Genomic DNA, 13,343 nt, shown 5'->3' with positions numbered 1-13,343 from the left:
GACAAATTATACATACCAGATCAAGAAATATATGTCTAGGCAAGGTTTATCTGAGAACAATTGGTCTTTTCCCAAGCTTTATCTACATGGCACATGGTAATCAAAAGTACCAAACTGGTGGAACTAACCTTCTTGGATGTTTAACAGACATATTTGAGGCCTATACTAATGTGGTCAGAGGGACATAAAGGACAGTTTTTGCTACTTGCCCTCCTAGGTCGACTAGTTCCAGGGGACTATAAGCATCTCTCAAAATGTCCTGTAACTGTGGTGAGCCACCTGTCTTGTTGATAGAGGAGGTCATGGAGACCTCACAAAATGGACTTTAACCAGTGTCAAGTCTACAAAGAGGAGGGTCAACACAGAGGAAACATTTCCTCCATGCTTCCAAGTGAAGCCAGCCATGGTCGAGTAGGACCTTTGACTTATCTTCACATAGACTGAACTGGTAAAAGAAAGGAGCCAGGGGCTCCTCCCAAGCCTATGTGACCCCTGTGGAACAGATCCTCAAACGGCCTTAAGAGTAAAAATAAATTTGTTTATCTGGGCCAACTGTATGGCCTTAAACACCCAAAAAGGAAAGTATAAACCAAAAATTAAAGGAGTCAATATAACTTTTTAAGAGTCCATATGTTTAGCTAAAGGCTACATAACAGGAAACAATGCCAGATAGGAGATACCTTCTTTTGAGTTGTTGGCCAGGGTGGCCCAAGAGACTCCCAGATAGTAACCCAGCATAAAACTGAGATAACAAACAGCAGACCCCAATCTTATCTAAAGGAATATTGACTACTAATTGCTGCTAGATGAGGAACAGCTGACCTTCCTAAAACAAAGACCTCTAGATAGGTTGACTAGATTCACTGGATGGAAAAGTACTGGGGGACGGCTGGAGGTGCCAACACCACAGCGGGTGTAGCAGGGATAACAGAGTAAAAGGGCTCTATTGGGGGGGGGGCTATGGGAGGTGCCATCTTGGAAGTGGGTGAATAAGATTGTTTGGGATGTTCTGTGTGATATACACAAAAAAAATCAGCAAATTTAAAAAATGAATTACATTTGAGGAGAAAGCATAAAAATATATATCATGTTAAGTAGTAGAGGTGATAAACATTTCCACTGAAACCTGCCTGATGACTTTATATCCACACACAGCCACCAAGGATCTGAGTGCAACCAACCATGACTAGTAATAGTCAGATACATGCAGATTAGAGACACATGCACCAACATCTAAGTGTTATTAGCAAAAGCAATGAGTCTTTCTGTAAGGAGCAAAATATTTTAAAAAATTCAACTGTGAACCTAACAATTTTATAGCCACTTTTGAAAGAGATGTATCTTTGCTCTGGAAATTGTTATTGAGTATGTTAAAGCTGTAATGAAATGCTTCTGCTGAAAAAAAAAGTCATAGGAAAAAATAAAATAAAAATAGATCAATGAGATATAGTTCAGGACCTCAGAGGGGCCAATCTCACCTTCTGAGACTATTTGTTCTCCTGGGAAAGGGGCGATGTCACTCTGTCTGCTAATGTGGCAGGGCCACAGGAAGATGAGAGGTTAGGAATTGCCTTGAGTCGTGAGGGCTGCTCTGTACCCCACCAGTGCTTCTCTCTGGAATCCTCGAACGTAGGAGGTGGATGGGGTGAGGAGCTTTATCAGAGAGACCCAAGACCAATGGTTGGTGCTTAGGAGTGTAATTCCTCTATAGCTTGCCATCCTAGGGACAGGAGAGAAGTATGTTGTCTCTCAGAGGATTCCAGAATGCTGTGCTGCTTTTTCAGAGGACCTGGGTTTAGTTCCCACCACCCATTTGGTGGCGAACAACCATCTGTAACTCCAGGTCCAGAGGACCCGATGCCCTCTTCTGGCCTCTAAGGACATTGCTGACAAATGGTGTACTTACACATAGGCAAAACACTCATACACTTAAAATAAAAATAAATAAATTAAATAAATAAACAAATAAATAAATAAATAATTTAAAAAATAAGCGAGGCTAGAAGGTGAGCGTGGTCATCTTGGTTCCACATCCTCCATCCTGGACACTGGAGGTTGTTAGGATAGTGGGAGTTTTAACTCCTTCCCTGTAAATATAAGCATCAGAAATTAAAATAGTTTCAGGTAGGAAAGGAAATGAAGCCAACCTCATAGGATATATATTGACTCGTGTTAGTCAATGAGGGGTGACTACTGACCAGCAGGAGTCTGTAGTAGCCACACAGGCCAAACAGCAGTGGAGTTTAAGTACTTTTGTGTAGGTAAACAGTCATGGGGGTTGGGTAGAGGACAGAGGACTTGAATTTTTCCCTGATAAGGTTCTTGTCTTGGGAGGGCTTGTGGGAAAATTTAGGGTTGGGTTTTTTGTGGGTTTTGGATAAGCTTGTTTGCAAAACAAGACTTGCTTTATGGATGGGGGTTAATTGTCTCCCTTCCTTCCAGATCCTGAAAAGGAATATATTGGGATAAGGGCATAGTAAATCTCTAACTGCTGCAAGCTAAAGGGAGTTGTAAGAGGGATGGGGTGGTCAGGGTCTGTAAGGGAGTCCCTCTTGTGCCGTGGAGTCTTGATTTGGTCTCCAGTGTCAGTTCAGGATCACAAGTCCAGAGACAGGCTTAGGATCTGTTGGAAGTCCTGGAACCTGCTTACCCAGTCTGGCCCACCTGGGGTCAATTCAGTGTCTATAATCTCAGACAGACCTCTGCTGTGCTTACTCTAGGTGATGTAGTAAAACAAACTAAAAAATTATGGGGGGAAATGAGTGACTTTTTAAAGAAGTCAGGCCTTCACAGGAAGGACCCTTTTCCTTTGCTGGGATTTGACATGCACTGTAAACCTGTAAACAAGGCCCTGCCAAACCCTCCTTTCTTCCTTTGCCTAATCTTCTGTAGCAGCCCGCCCTCCTCACGTGGTGCTCTAAATTCCAGGAAGAGACATTCAATGACACTTCTCCCTTTACACATCATTTTTCACCTGCCACAAGGTGTCTATAGAGTGTCTATAGAGAATTTCAAAGCAATAGAGCAGGTCTCCACCCTACAAAACCTTAAGTGAAGATATGGAAGAATAAAAGACTTCTTCAAGCACTTGAATCGACTTCCCCATAAAAACTATTTCTACTTTCAAAAACAGGAAATGTTCTTTTGACTGTCAGAGAGTCTCTTTCCCATTTTCCTGAGCCTGGGCATGACTAAAACTATCTCCTCTGCCAAGCTTGCTCTCCTGGTTTGTTTCTATACAGGAGACAAGTAGCAGGCCCTCCAGTAGCTGGAAATGACCCCATCATGTCCTCTGTGACTCAGGCCCAGGCCCAGGCTGTATCTGGGCAGCTCAACCTATAGCTCCATATCTTCCCCAACTGCACTTGTGGTGTGAAGTTCATACAGAGAGGTGGACTCTTGTTTGATATTGGTACTTGGGAGAAGCTGAGGTCCCTAATGTCACTAGTCTCTGTTCTTTAAAGATTTATTCATTTTATTTTATGTGCAGGAGTGTTTGCTTGCATGTATGTATGTCCACCACTTGTGTGCCTGGAGCCTGCAAGAGGCCAGAAGAGGCTGTGGGATCCCCTGGAACTGGAGTCACAGGCAGTTGTTAGCTGTCATATGGGTGCTGGGAACTTTACCTGGAAGACAAGAAAGGGCTTAAGATCATCAAAGGCTCGTAACTGCTGAGCCATTTCTCCGGCCACTCACCAGGCTCTCTTTTCTCTTTCAGGGACTTGGTTTTCCTCCAAGCCTTTCATATTTATGAGAAGCAGAGTCTCGAAGGCACTAGACTATGTCTCCAGCCCCTCTTCTAGGAGGACAATAATTACCTGATTTGAAAATGCTCTACAGTATTCTCACACATCACATTCCCTTCTCTAAGGGAATCCACATCATTATCAACTGTATAGACTTGAATCTGAATGTCAGTTGCACACAGAGTATTTTGGGGGGTGCTTAGGAGGGAGGGAGTCCAGAAATGTGTAGGCCAGCCAAGGGCTCTACTACTGGCCTATACTCCCAGCCCTAGAACACAGAATTTTGTCACTTTTTCTTAAAGCAATGGATGGCCCTTCTGAGGAAAAAGTATTTCATATTTGTTCTCTCACTGGAGAGCCAATGCAGTCCCTAAGTCCTTCTAAGCAAGTTACCCCTACTCCTCTTTATTTCTGCAGCTTCCCATGTTAGTAAGGCAGAGAATGATATTCACCTGACATTATTTTGAAAATAAACTTCGGTCCTTTCCTTTTGTCATGGTAAATGCAGAAAATTGGGATTCTGCTTTAAACTCAACAGGGTGGTCATTCCTCAGCACACTGCAACCTATTCCTTGTTTCGTTTGAGAACTTCTTGGGCTCATCCAGCATCCTAACAGCTTCATCTCTTGGACTATCTTGGGCACTCCTCCCTGAGGTCAGTGCGAGGTGGGACAAGGAGACCTCCAGGAGAGCAGGAGAGCAGCTCTGGGGTTTAGCTTTATGTCATTGTCGGACCCCTTCGGGACACAGAGATTTTCTTCTCCAGCCCCAGGTTCCATCCCTTAGCATTTCATTGATGTTCACTGAGTTAGATGCTGATTTTGATGAAGCAGGGCAGAAGTCAGTCCTCCCTGGGAGATCTCCTAGGACTATGAAGGGAGAACTACCCCAATGAGGCCTTGCAAGAACTAAGGAAAATATACTTTGGGCACATGGGATACAAACAAGTGCGCCTCAAGGTCAACATTGCCAACTTCATGGACTATGAGGTGGGTGGGGTTTCGCTTTGTAGGTTGATGGTGCTAGTGTCCGATACATGTATATGCCAAGTTAGCATTGTCCTCACCCCCTTTTTTTAATCTTAAAACATTTTTTTAAATCTTTTTGAGATTGGGTCTCCTTTTAGCCTCAGCTGGCCTGGAACTCACTAAATAGATCAGACTGGCCTTGAACTCCCAGAGATCCACCTACCTCTACCTTCTGAGTGCTGGGATTAAAGCCTGGTCTACATAGTGAGTTCCAGGACAGCTGGGGATACAAGGAGACCCTGTCACAAAAAAGACAAAAAAAATTTAAGGTGAAAAATTTTTAAACTCATTTCAGTTCGTGTACATACCATTAGCAACTGGAAAGATGGGACATTTCCAACCTGAAAAAAGTTTATGGAGTGGGGGGAATATGAAAAAATGGGTAGGAATTGATCAGGGAAAAAAGTCCACATTTGTGGGAAAAATATAATTTACCTTTGTTTTCTCCTAGAGTACTTGTAGTAGTCTTTCAGGCTTTGTGTGAACTTATGTGGATTTCTAGGACTTAGCTTTTTGAATGCTACAGAAGGAAAGAGAGAGAGAGAATGAGAGAGGAGAGAGAGTATGGGTGGGGGTCCACAACAAGGCAGGAGTAAGAAATAGCCTTGAAGGGCCACGCTATTGAAGCGTTATTGCAGGCAATCAGTTTAGCTTTTTGCCAATTTGGAATTACTCAGATGGGCCCCAGGTAGAATGTACTGTCAGTGTCATTACTGCACACCCCAAAGCTCTTGTCCTGCCAGGTAAAATTAATTATTTCCATCTTTGGACTAGCATTGGGAACTGGCAGTAAGGCAAGATTTAAAATGTAAAGTTTAGCAACTTATTTTTGTTTTGTTGGTTTGGTGTTTTCTGTTTTGTTCAAGTTTTGTTTTGTTTTTGTTTTTTTGGTTTTTTTTTAAATACATTCTCAATGTGTAGCCCAAGCTTGCCTTAAACTCACAGAGGTCTGCCTACCCCTATCTTCTCATTGCTGGGATTAAAGTGTGTGTCACTCCACTGGGCAATATTCGGTGAGGTTTTATAGTAGGTGCTTGAATGTATAAGGGAACATTCTGGTATGTGATTCTGTTTTCTGTGACTGAGTAGAACCCCACAGAATTGAGAGGATTAAGGACCAAGTGATATGTTTAAATTAGCTAAAGCTGGTCCCTTAAACAGCTGGATTTTTAGGACCTTTAAGAGTATTGGTTCCGGGCTAGGGAGATGGTTCAGTGGTTAAGAGCACTCAGTTCTCTTGCAGAACACCTGAGTTTAGTTCCGAGAACCCACATGGGGTGGCCCACAATCTCCTGCAACCCCCCAGCTCCGAGAGATCCTGACCCTCTTCTGGCCTCCACAGGCCACACATGTACACACAAAATTAAAATAAATCCTTTAAAAAACATCAGCTCCCACAGCTGAACCAGCTCAGGATCAGAATCCTGGAAGGAGGGTGATAGAATTTTATCTTGTCGTATAGTTATTTTTTGGTTATCTTTTTCTGCTGTATTTTTGTGACCATGTAGGTGGCCACAACGGAACCTTTTTGGTATGATCGTTTGAGACTCCATGTGGGTTATTTTTAGGGATTTTGGAGGAGGCTTTTGGCTCCATTAGTTTTCTTCTACCAGTTTGTACAATCTGCTGCGTGGGTCAGGGTATTCCTGACAGTGTCTTTCCTTGGAATCAATGAGGGTTATTTCCTTCTGTATTGGCCCTCGTCTTTGAAGAATGAAGAGTGGGTAGAGGCCAACTTCTGGGGCCTCTCTGATCAAGAGGACAGGTAAAGCCAAGTATGGTGGTGCACACCTCTGTTCTTAGCACTTAGGAGGCAGAGGGAGATGGATCTCTGTGAGTTTAAGACCAGTGTAGTCTTCATGGTGAGTTCTAGGCCAAACTAAAGGTCTGGTAGAATTTTTCAGTGAATCAACTGAACTTCAGGTTTTTAGTTGGGAGTGTTTTTTTTTAATTACTATTTCTGGTTGTTTAAATTATGCATTTCATCTTGGTTTAATTTTGGTAGATTAGATTATTTTCATCTATAAATTCATCCTATTCCTTTTATTTTCCAATTTAGTGGAATCTAGGTTTTTATGATATATTGCAATAGTGTGAGAAGCACAGAGGAGTACTGCATAGTGATGGTTGAATTAGGAGTCTTTTATTACGTGGTGGTCAGAGAGGGAGCTAATATCCAAAAGAACTCTCAACCCAAAAGAAGCAGGACAGGGTTTCTAAAGCTTAAAACCACAATTATATCATGCTGAAGGCAAAGCCAATAACCTTAGTTATATCAGATCACCATAGTGACACCAGACCAGGAGCAGGTCAGTTAATAAAGAGGTTTTCAGTTAACGAAAAGTTTTGACTAGGCTGGGTAGGAGGACGTGCTACCTGGATGTGCTACCTGGCTCCTTACAAGTTTTGTACTCAATACTGTAGAAACAATGTACTTCCCTGAAACTGCCTGCATGAGATGTTCTGCCTGGCTTGCTGCAGTGGGATGACTGGGCAAAAGCACAGGATAAGGCAAAAGTCACTAGAATAAAATGGAGTTAGTTCTACCATTTCAGTATCGTTATGATACCTGAATTTCATAGGTATCTCTTGTAATGGCTACCTTTTCATCTCTAATTTTATTAATTTGTGTCATTTTTTTGGTTAAGGGTTTGTCATTCTTCTTTATCTTTTCAAAGAACCAACCCTTTGTTTCATTGAGTCTTTATTCTTTTTTTACTTCATTTATACTTCATTAATTACTACCCTACTCTATTTGTTTTTTACATTTGTTGTTTTTGAGTTTACCTTGTTCTTGTTTTTCCAAGATACATCATTAAGTTATTTATTTGAGACGTCTCTGAGTTTTAAAAAAATATTTTGTTATTTTTATTTTATGTGTATGAGTGTCTGGCCCGTATGTAGGTAGGTGTACCTGTGATGTGCGATGCCCACAGAGGTCAGAAGAGGGCATCAGATACCCTAGAACTGGTGTTACAGATGGCTGTTAGCTGTTGTGTGGGTGCTAGGAATTGAACCCAGGTCCTCTGCAAGAACAGTTAGTGCTCTTCACCACTGAGCCACCTCTCCTTTCTCTGAGATTTTTTAAATGTAGGCACTTAAACTTGTAATTGAAGTGGACAGAAAATAGCCATGGTTTGCGAGGCTGTTGTAACATTCATATCACTCTCCCTGCTCCCTGTGCCTTTATCAGGTGATTGCAAGACTATCTGGTTTAAAATATTTGGAATTAGTGCAGAAAATTAAGGTCTCAAAGTACAAGCTTTAATATGCCACTAACACTAATGATAATACATTATTGCATAATCTTATACATTTACCCTGAAATATTTCCTGAAACTAAATGAATTGTATAAAAGACATATATCCCTATTAAGTCTACATTCACCCCTCGGGCACAGGTCTCTTGCATCTGTTCCTCCACAGGTGCACACCTACCACCTAGTTTGCCATGAATGACAATGTCACGGCACTGGTTGTCCACAATGGTTCCAGTAAGTGCAAAGCTGGCTTCGAGGGCAACAATGCTTCCCAGGCCATCGTCCCCTCCATCATGGGCCACACACAGCACCAGGGCATGATGGTGGGCATGGCCCAGAAGGACTCCTATGTGGACAACAAGGCCAAAGCAAGAGAAGCATCCTGACCCTGAAGCATCCTGTACCCCCTTGAGCACAGCATGACATGGCGATCTGGCACACCTTCTACAGTGAACTGTGTGTGGCCCCCAAGGAGCACCCCATGCTACTCACCGTGGTCCCTCTGAACACCAAGGTCAACTGTGAAAAGATGACCCAGATCATGTTTAAGACCTTCAGCACCCCAGTCATGTATATAGCCATCCAGGCTGTGCTGCCCCTGTAGCCTTTGGCCATACCACTGGTGTCATGATGGACTCCAGCAACGGGGTCACCCACACTGTGCCCATCTGTGAGGGCTGCACTGTCCCCATTGCCATCCTGTGTATGGACCTGGCTGGCCTGGACCTGACAGACTACCTCATGAAGATACTGACCAAGCGTGGCTACCGCTTCACCACCACAGCCGAATGGGAAATCGTGCATGACATCAAGAAGCTGTGCTACATCGCCCTGGACTTCGAGCAAGAGATGGCCACCACTGCATCTTCCTCCTCCTTGGAGAAGAGCTATGAGCTGCCTGGTGGCCAGGTCATCACCACTGGCAACGAACACTTCCTCTGCCCTGAAGTTCTCTTCCAGCCTTCCTTCCTGGCCTGAAATCTAGTGGTATCCATGAAACCACCTCAGTTCCATCATGAAGTGTGACGTCAACATCCGTAAGGACCTCTATGCCAACACAGTGCATGGCACCACCATGTACCTGGGCATCGCAGACAGGAGATCACTGCACTGGCTCCCAGCACATGAAGATCAAGACCATTGCTCTTCCTGAGCACAAGTCTCCATGTGGATTGCTGTCCACCTTCCAGCAGATGTGGATCAGCAAGCAGAAGTAGGACGAGTCTGGCCCCTCCATTGTCCACCGCAAATGCTTCTAGGTGACTCTTACTGAGTGAGTTGTTACTGAGTGAATTGTTCCTTGACAAATCCTAACTTGCACAGGGGGAAAACAAACAAACAAAAAATGAGACAACACTGGCATAGCTTTATTCTTTTTGATTAAATTTTTTTTTTTAGTTTTGGCGTTTTTGACTCAGGATTTAAAAACCCAAAAGGTGAAAGCCACAGCAGCTGGTTGGAGCAAGCATCCCCAAGTTTTACACTGTGGCTAGATTTTGATAGTATTTTTTTAATAGTCATTCCAGGTATCCCTGGTTACAGGAGTCCCTTGTCCTCCCAAAAGTCAACCCTACTCCCGAAAGAAGGATGACCCAGTCCACATAATGAGTCCATGCAGGGGAGGTGACAGCATCATTTTTGTATAAATTATGTACTGCAATTTAAAAAAACCTTCCACTTTAATAGTTTTTTTGTTTTGTTTTTAATTTTGAATGGTCAGCCATCTTGCCCCCACCCCATCTTTTTTTCTCCCCAAGTTGAAATGTGTGAAGCCCTTTGGTCTCTCTGGGAGTGGGTTAAGGTATGAAGCAGTCAGGACTTGCCTGTACCCTGACTTGAGACCAGTTTAATAAAAGTGCACATATATATGTATATATATATATAAATGATAAATATTCCTTTTAAAATAAGGATGGCCTTTACTACCTCCATCTTCTCTGTTTTCTCAGTACTTTATCCCACCGTCTTCTCATTATCTCCCCCGCACTTTAGGCAGTACCATTTCCCCTTTGGTTTATAGCTAAGTAAAACACATGAAAAGTGAGACCATTCAGTGGGATGCTGTTCATTGCCACATCCTATCATTTCCTAAGACACTTCGTTACATAAACAGTGTGCTGGATAGCTTTAGTGTCAACTTGACACAACTGGGTGGAGGGAGCCTCACTTGGGGAATTGCCTCTATTGGACTGGCCTGTGGCCATGTCTGAAGGGCATCTTCTTGATGAGTGATGTGGGAGGGCCCAGCCCACTGTGGGTGGTGCCACCCCTGGGCAGGTGGGCCTTGTGTTGCACAAGAAAGCAGGCTGAGCAGGGGCCAGGGGAGTAAGCCACTAAGCAGCATTCCTCCATGGCCTGTTCTCCAGCTCCTGCCTCCAGGTTCCTGCCCTGAGTTCCTACCTTGGGCTCCCTGATGAACTGTGACCCGGGATATGTAAGACGAATAAACCCTTTCCTCCCCAAGTTGGTATTGGTCAGAGTATTTTGTCACAGCAATGGAGAAACAAACTAAGACAAACAGTATGTAGGTTCATTGGGATCTATTACAAACCCAATGGATGAGGCTTCCCTTTCCTGCTTGGCCTTAAAGTGTTTCTTTTTCTTAGCTGATTTGGGCTTCTTTTAAAAACTTTTATTTTATGTGTATGAGTGTATTGCCTGCATGTATGTAAGTGCACCTGAGTCATGCAATGCCTGCGGAGGTCAGAAAAGGGCATCAGAGCCCGTGGAACTGGAGTTAGGACAGTTGTTAGCTGCTATGTGGGTGCTGGGAATCGAACCTGAGTCCTCTGCAAGAGCAGCCAGTGCTCTTAACTGCTGAACCATCTCTTTCCAGCCCTGGGACTTTTTTGTTTCTGTAAATTTTCTTGACAATTACAATGCATTGTCCTTTTCAGGATAAATTTAATTTTATTATTATATTTTTGGTATTATTTATTTTTAATTTTTTTTATTGAATTGTTGTGTATTTCATACAAAAAAAAATCATCTTTATACCCTGTTCCCCCTTCCATAGCTTCACCCCCACCGGAGTTCATACATTCTGTTGTTTGTGTTAAGGCCTATCATGTAAAGTTAGTGTCCCCAGATGTCCCTCAGTGCAAGTTCATCCACTGGGATTTAATCAGCCTATCTAGAGTCCCTCCCTCTAAGAAGGTCGCGGTAATCAGCTGTCAATAATTCTTCTACTAAGGGGGGGTGGGGGCTTCTTTAGGTGGCGGGTGAGCATAGTCTTCAATTCCATTTGTCATGTGACGTCAATCAAGGCTTTCACAGATTCTCTGTGAGGTCTTCTGGATGCTTCTGGTTGACTAGAATCCATCTTTGCTTTGTCCTAGGCTTGTTTACTTTCAGCAGAATCTTGGAAACACGGAATGTGTCCATTTATCTTGTTCGATTTCCACCAATCCGAGCACTTGTGTGATAATCTGAGTTTTTTCATCTCCCAGTTCTTGGCTACTGGTAAACGCTCTCTGGAGATGCTGCTGTAGGCGTTTCTTCTGGTTTGAATTACCTTTCTTGTGTTTTTCATAGCTATCATCGATTTCCGGTAAAGTTTGGTATTTGTTGTGCAGCTTCCGCAGCACACACACCTTCCTCAGCGTGCAGTGACTCCACAGGGTCGAAGTAGTCCTGCACGTGGCAGCAGGTGAGCACGGGGCTTGAGAGGGCACCGCGGAGTCCCACAACTGCACTCCAGGGAAAAGGAGCTCTCACTCCCATAAGTCCCCCACCCAACAACACCCCCCCACCCTGTACCAACACCAGGGGCGGTGAAATTGGAGCTCTCTCCAGCCCCCTTCCTTCCCAGCACTTGGAGCAGTGGGATCCCCAAGATCCAGCTGACCCCTGACTCCAGGTAGGTGACACTGCCCATCCCCCTCAGAGTTCTCAGGCTACCAGGGCCACCCCAAACTCGTTCCAGTGAGCCAGCTCTTCCGCTATCACCCGGCAGTGTCTGTCTGCGGGTCTCCAATGCTGTTTTATAGCTTGTTCACATTTGTTCACGTTGGTTTTAGGACATTCTGCATCATTCATATTATAGTCCACATTTATAATGTGCTGTATTTCTCTAGACATTTTCAAGATTTAGTGTTTATCTTTGAAGTTTTGCTTGATTTTGATGCACTTATATTTAGTTTTATTTGAATTTTCTTTTTAGGTTTAGTATAACTTATTAATTCAACTGTGAACCTAGAAACTTGCAGCCACTTGTGAAAGAGATGTACTCTTGCTCTGGAGTGTGTTACTGAATATGTTAAAGCTGTAGTGAAATGCTTCTTCTAATCATGTAGTTATTAAAAATTTTTAAAAATAATGATTAAAAAAGTAAGAAAATGATAATTTAAGATGGAAGAAAATAATAATGCTATTTTTCATACAAACTTTATGATTAATACATTCTCTGAAACAACCACATAGATTTTGTTCATAGAACATAAAAGATGTATTACTTAAAAATAATTTGAAATTGAACATATACATCAATATCATTTTTATTCATTATAAAATTTATTGTATAATAAGGAGCAACAAATAGCAAAATGCTTATAGAATGAGTTTAGTAACAATACAATGAAAACTTTGTGCAGATGTAAGATTCAAATCCTTCCAGGCATGGTGGCATACACCTTTAATCCCAGCACTTTTGAGGAAGAAGCAGACAGAGCTCTGTAGAGGCTGGCCTGCTCACATACTCCACATTCCAGGTCCTAGGCTATCTGGGGCTAGAGAGAGACCCTGTCTCAAAAAAAAAAATGAAGACACTGATGGATTTAAATGTAAAATATTTGTTTATGATACTGGAAATATCTGAAGAGTTGTACAACAAAAGGTTGAAAGGCCTGGAATAATATATTCTGTGCCTTTAAAAGTGTTCACATCTGGAGGAAATTGTAGGGTCTATTTTGAGATAGAATTAGGAATAGTAACCAAATAAAATTTTACTGCAATGTTTTGGTTTTTAAAAGAGAGGTGGATTCAAGGATTTTAATAGAAAAAAATAACTAAAATTAGTTTAAACACCTGACAAAGTAATTGCACACAGAAAGAATAGAGTTTTTAAAATGTTTCTTAAAAAATGAGTTTTCAGGAATGTTAAGGAATTTTTAGCTATTTGTGTTTGATCAAGTTTTCTGCCTAATTGTTTTTCTGCCTCACCTCTCTCCTCAGCTACCTGACAGGATTCAGCTACCTGACAGATCTCTGATGCTCTGGTTCTTTTCACACCACCGCTGTCATTCCATTAGGTGGTAATTTCTATGGCCCTGTGTTTGGCATTCTTTCCCTTGTTTCATTCTTCTAATGAG

General features: G+C 42.6%; 2 pseudogenes; one reads left to right on the top strand and one right to left on the bottom strand.

Annotated features, from left to right (window-relative positions):
• Positions 1-8,225: 8,225 nt before the first annotated feature.
• LOC103736345 lies at positions 8,226-9,293 on the top strand (annotated as a pseudogene).
• Positions 9,294-9,598: 305 nt separating this feature from the next.
• LOC103736354 lies at positions 9,599-11,757 on the bottom strand (annotated as a pseudogene).
• Between the last annotated feature and the right edge of the window lie 1,586 nt (positions 11,758-13,343).

This window comes from Nannospalax galili, unplaced genomic scaffold, assembly GCF_000622305.1.
Source record: "Nannospalax galili isolate Female #2095 unplaced genomic scaffold, S.galili_v1.0 scaffold558, whole genome shotgun sequence".
Lineage (NCBI taxonomy): Eukaryota > Metazoa > Chordata > Mammalia > Rodentia > Spalacidae > Nannospalax > Nannospalax galili.
This window is presented reverse-complemented; position numbering and strand designations above follow the sequence as displayed.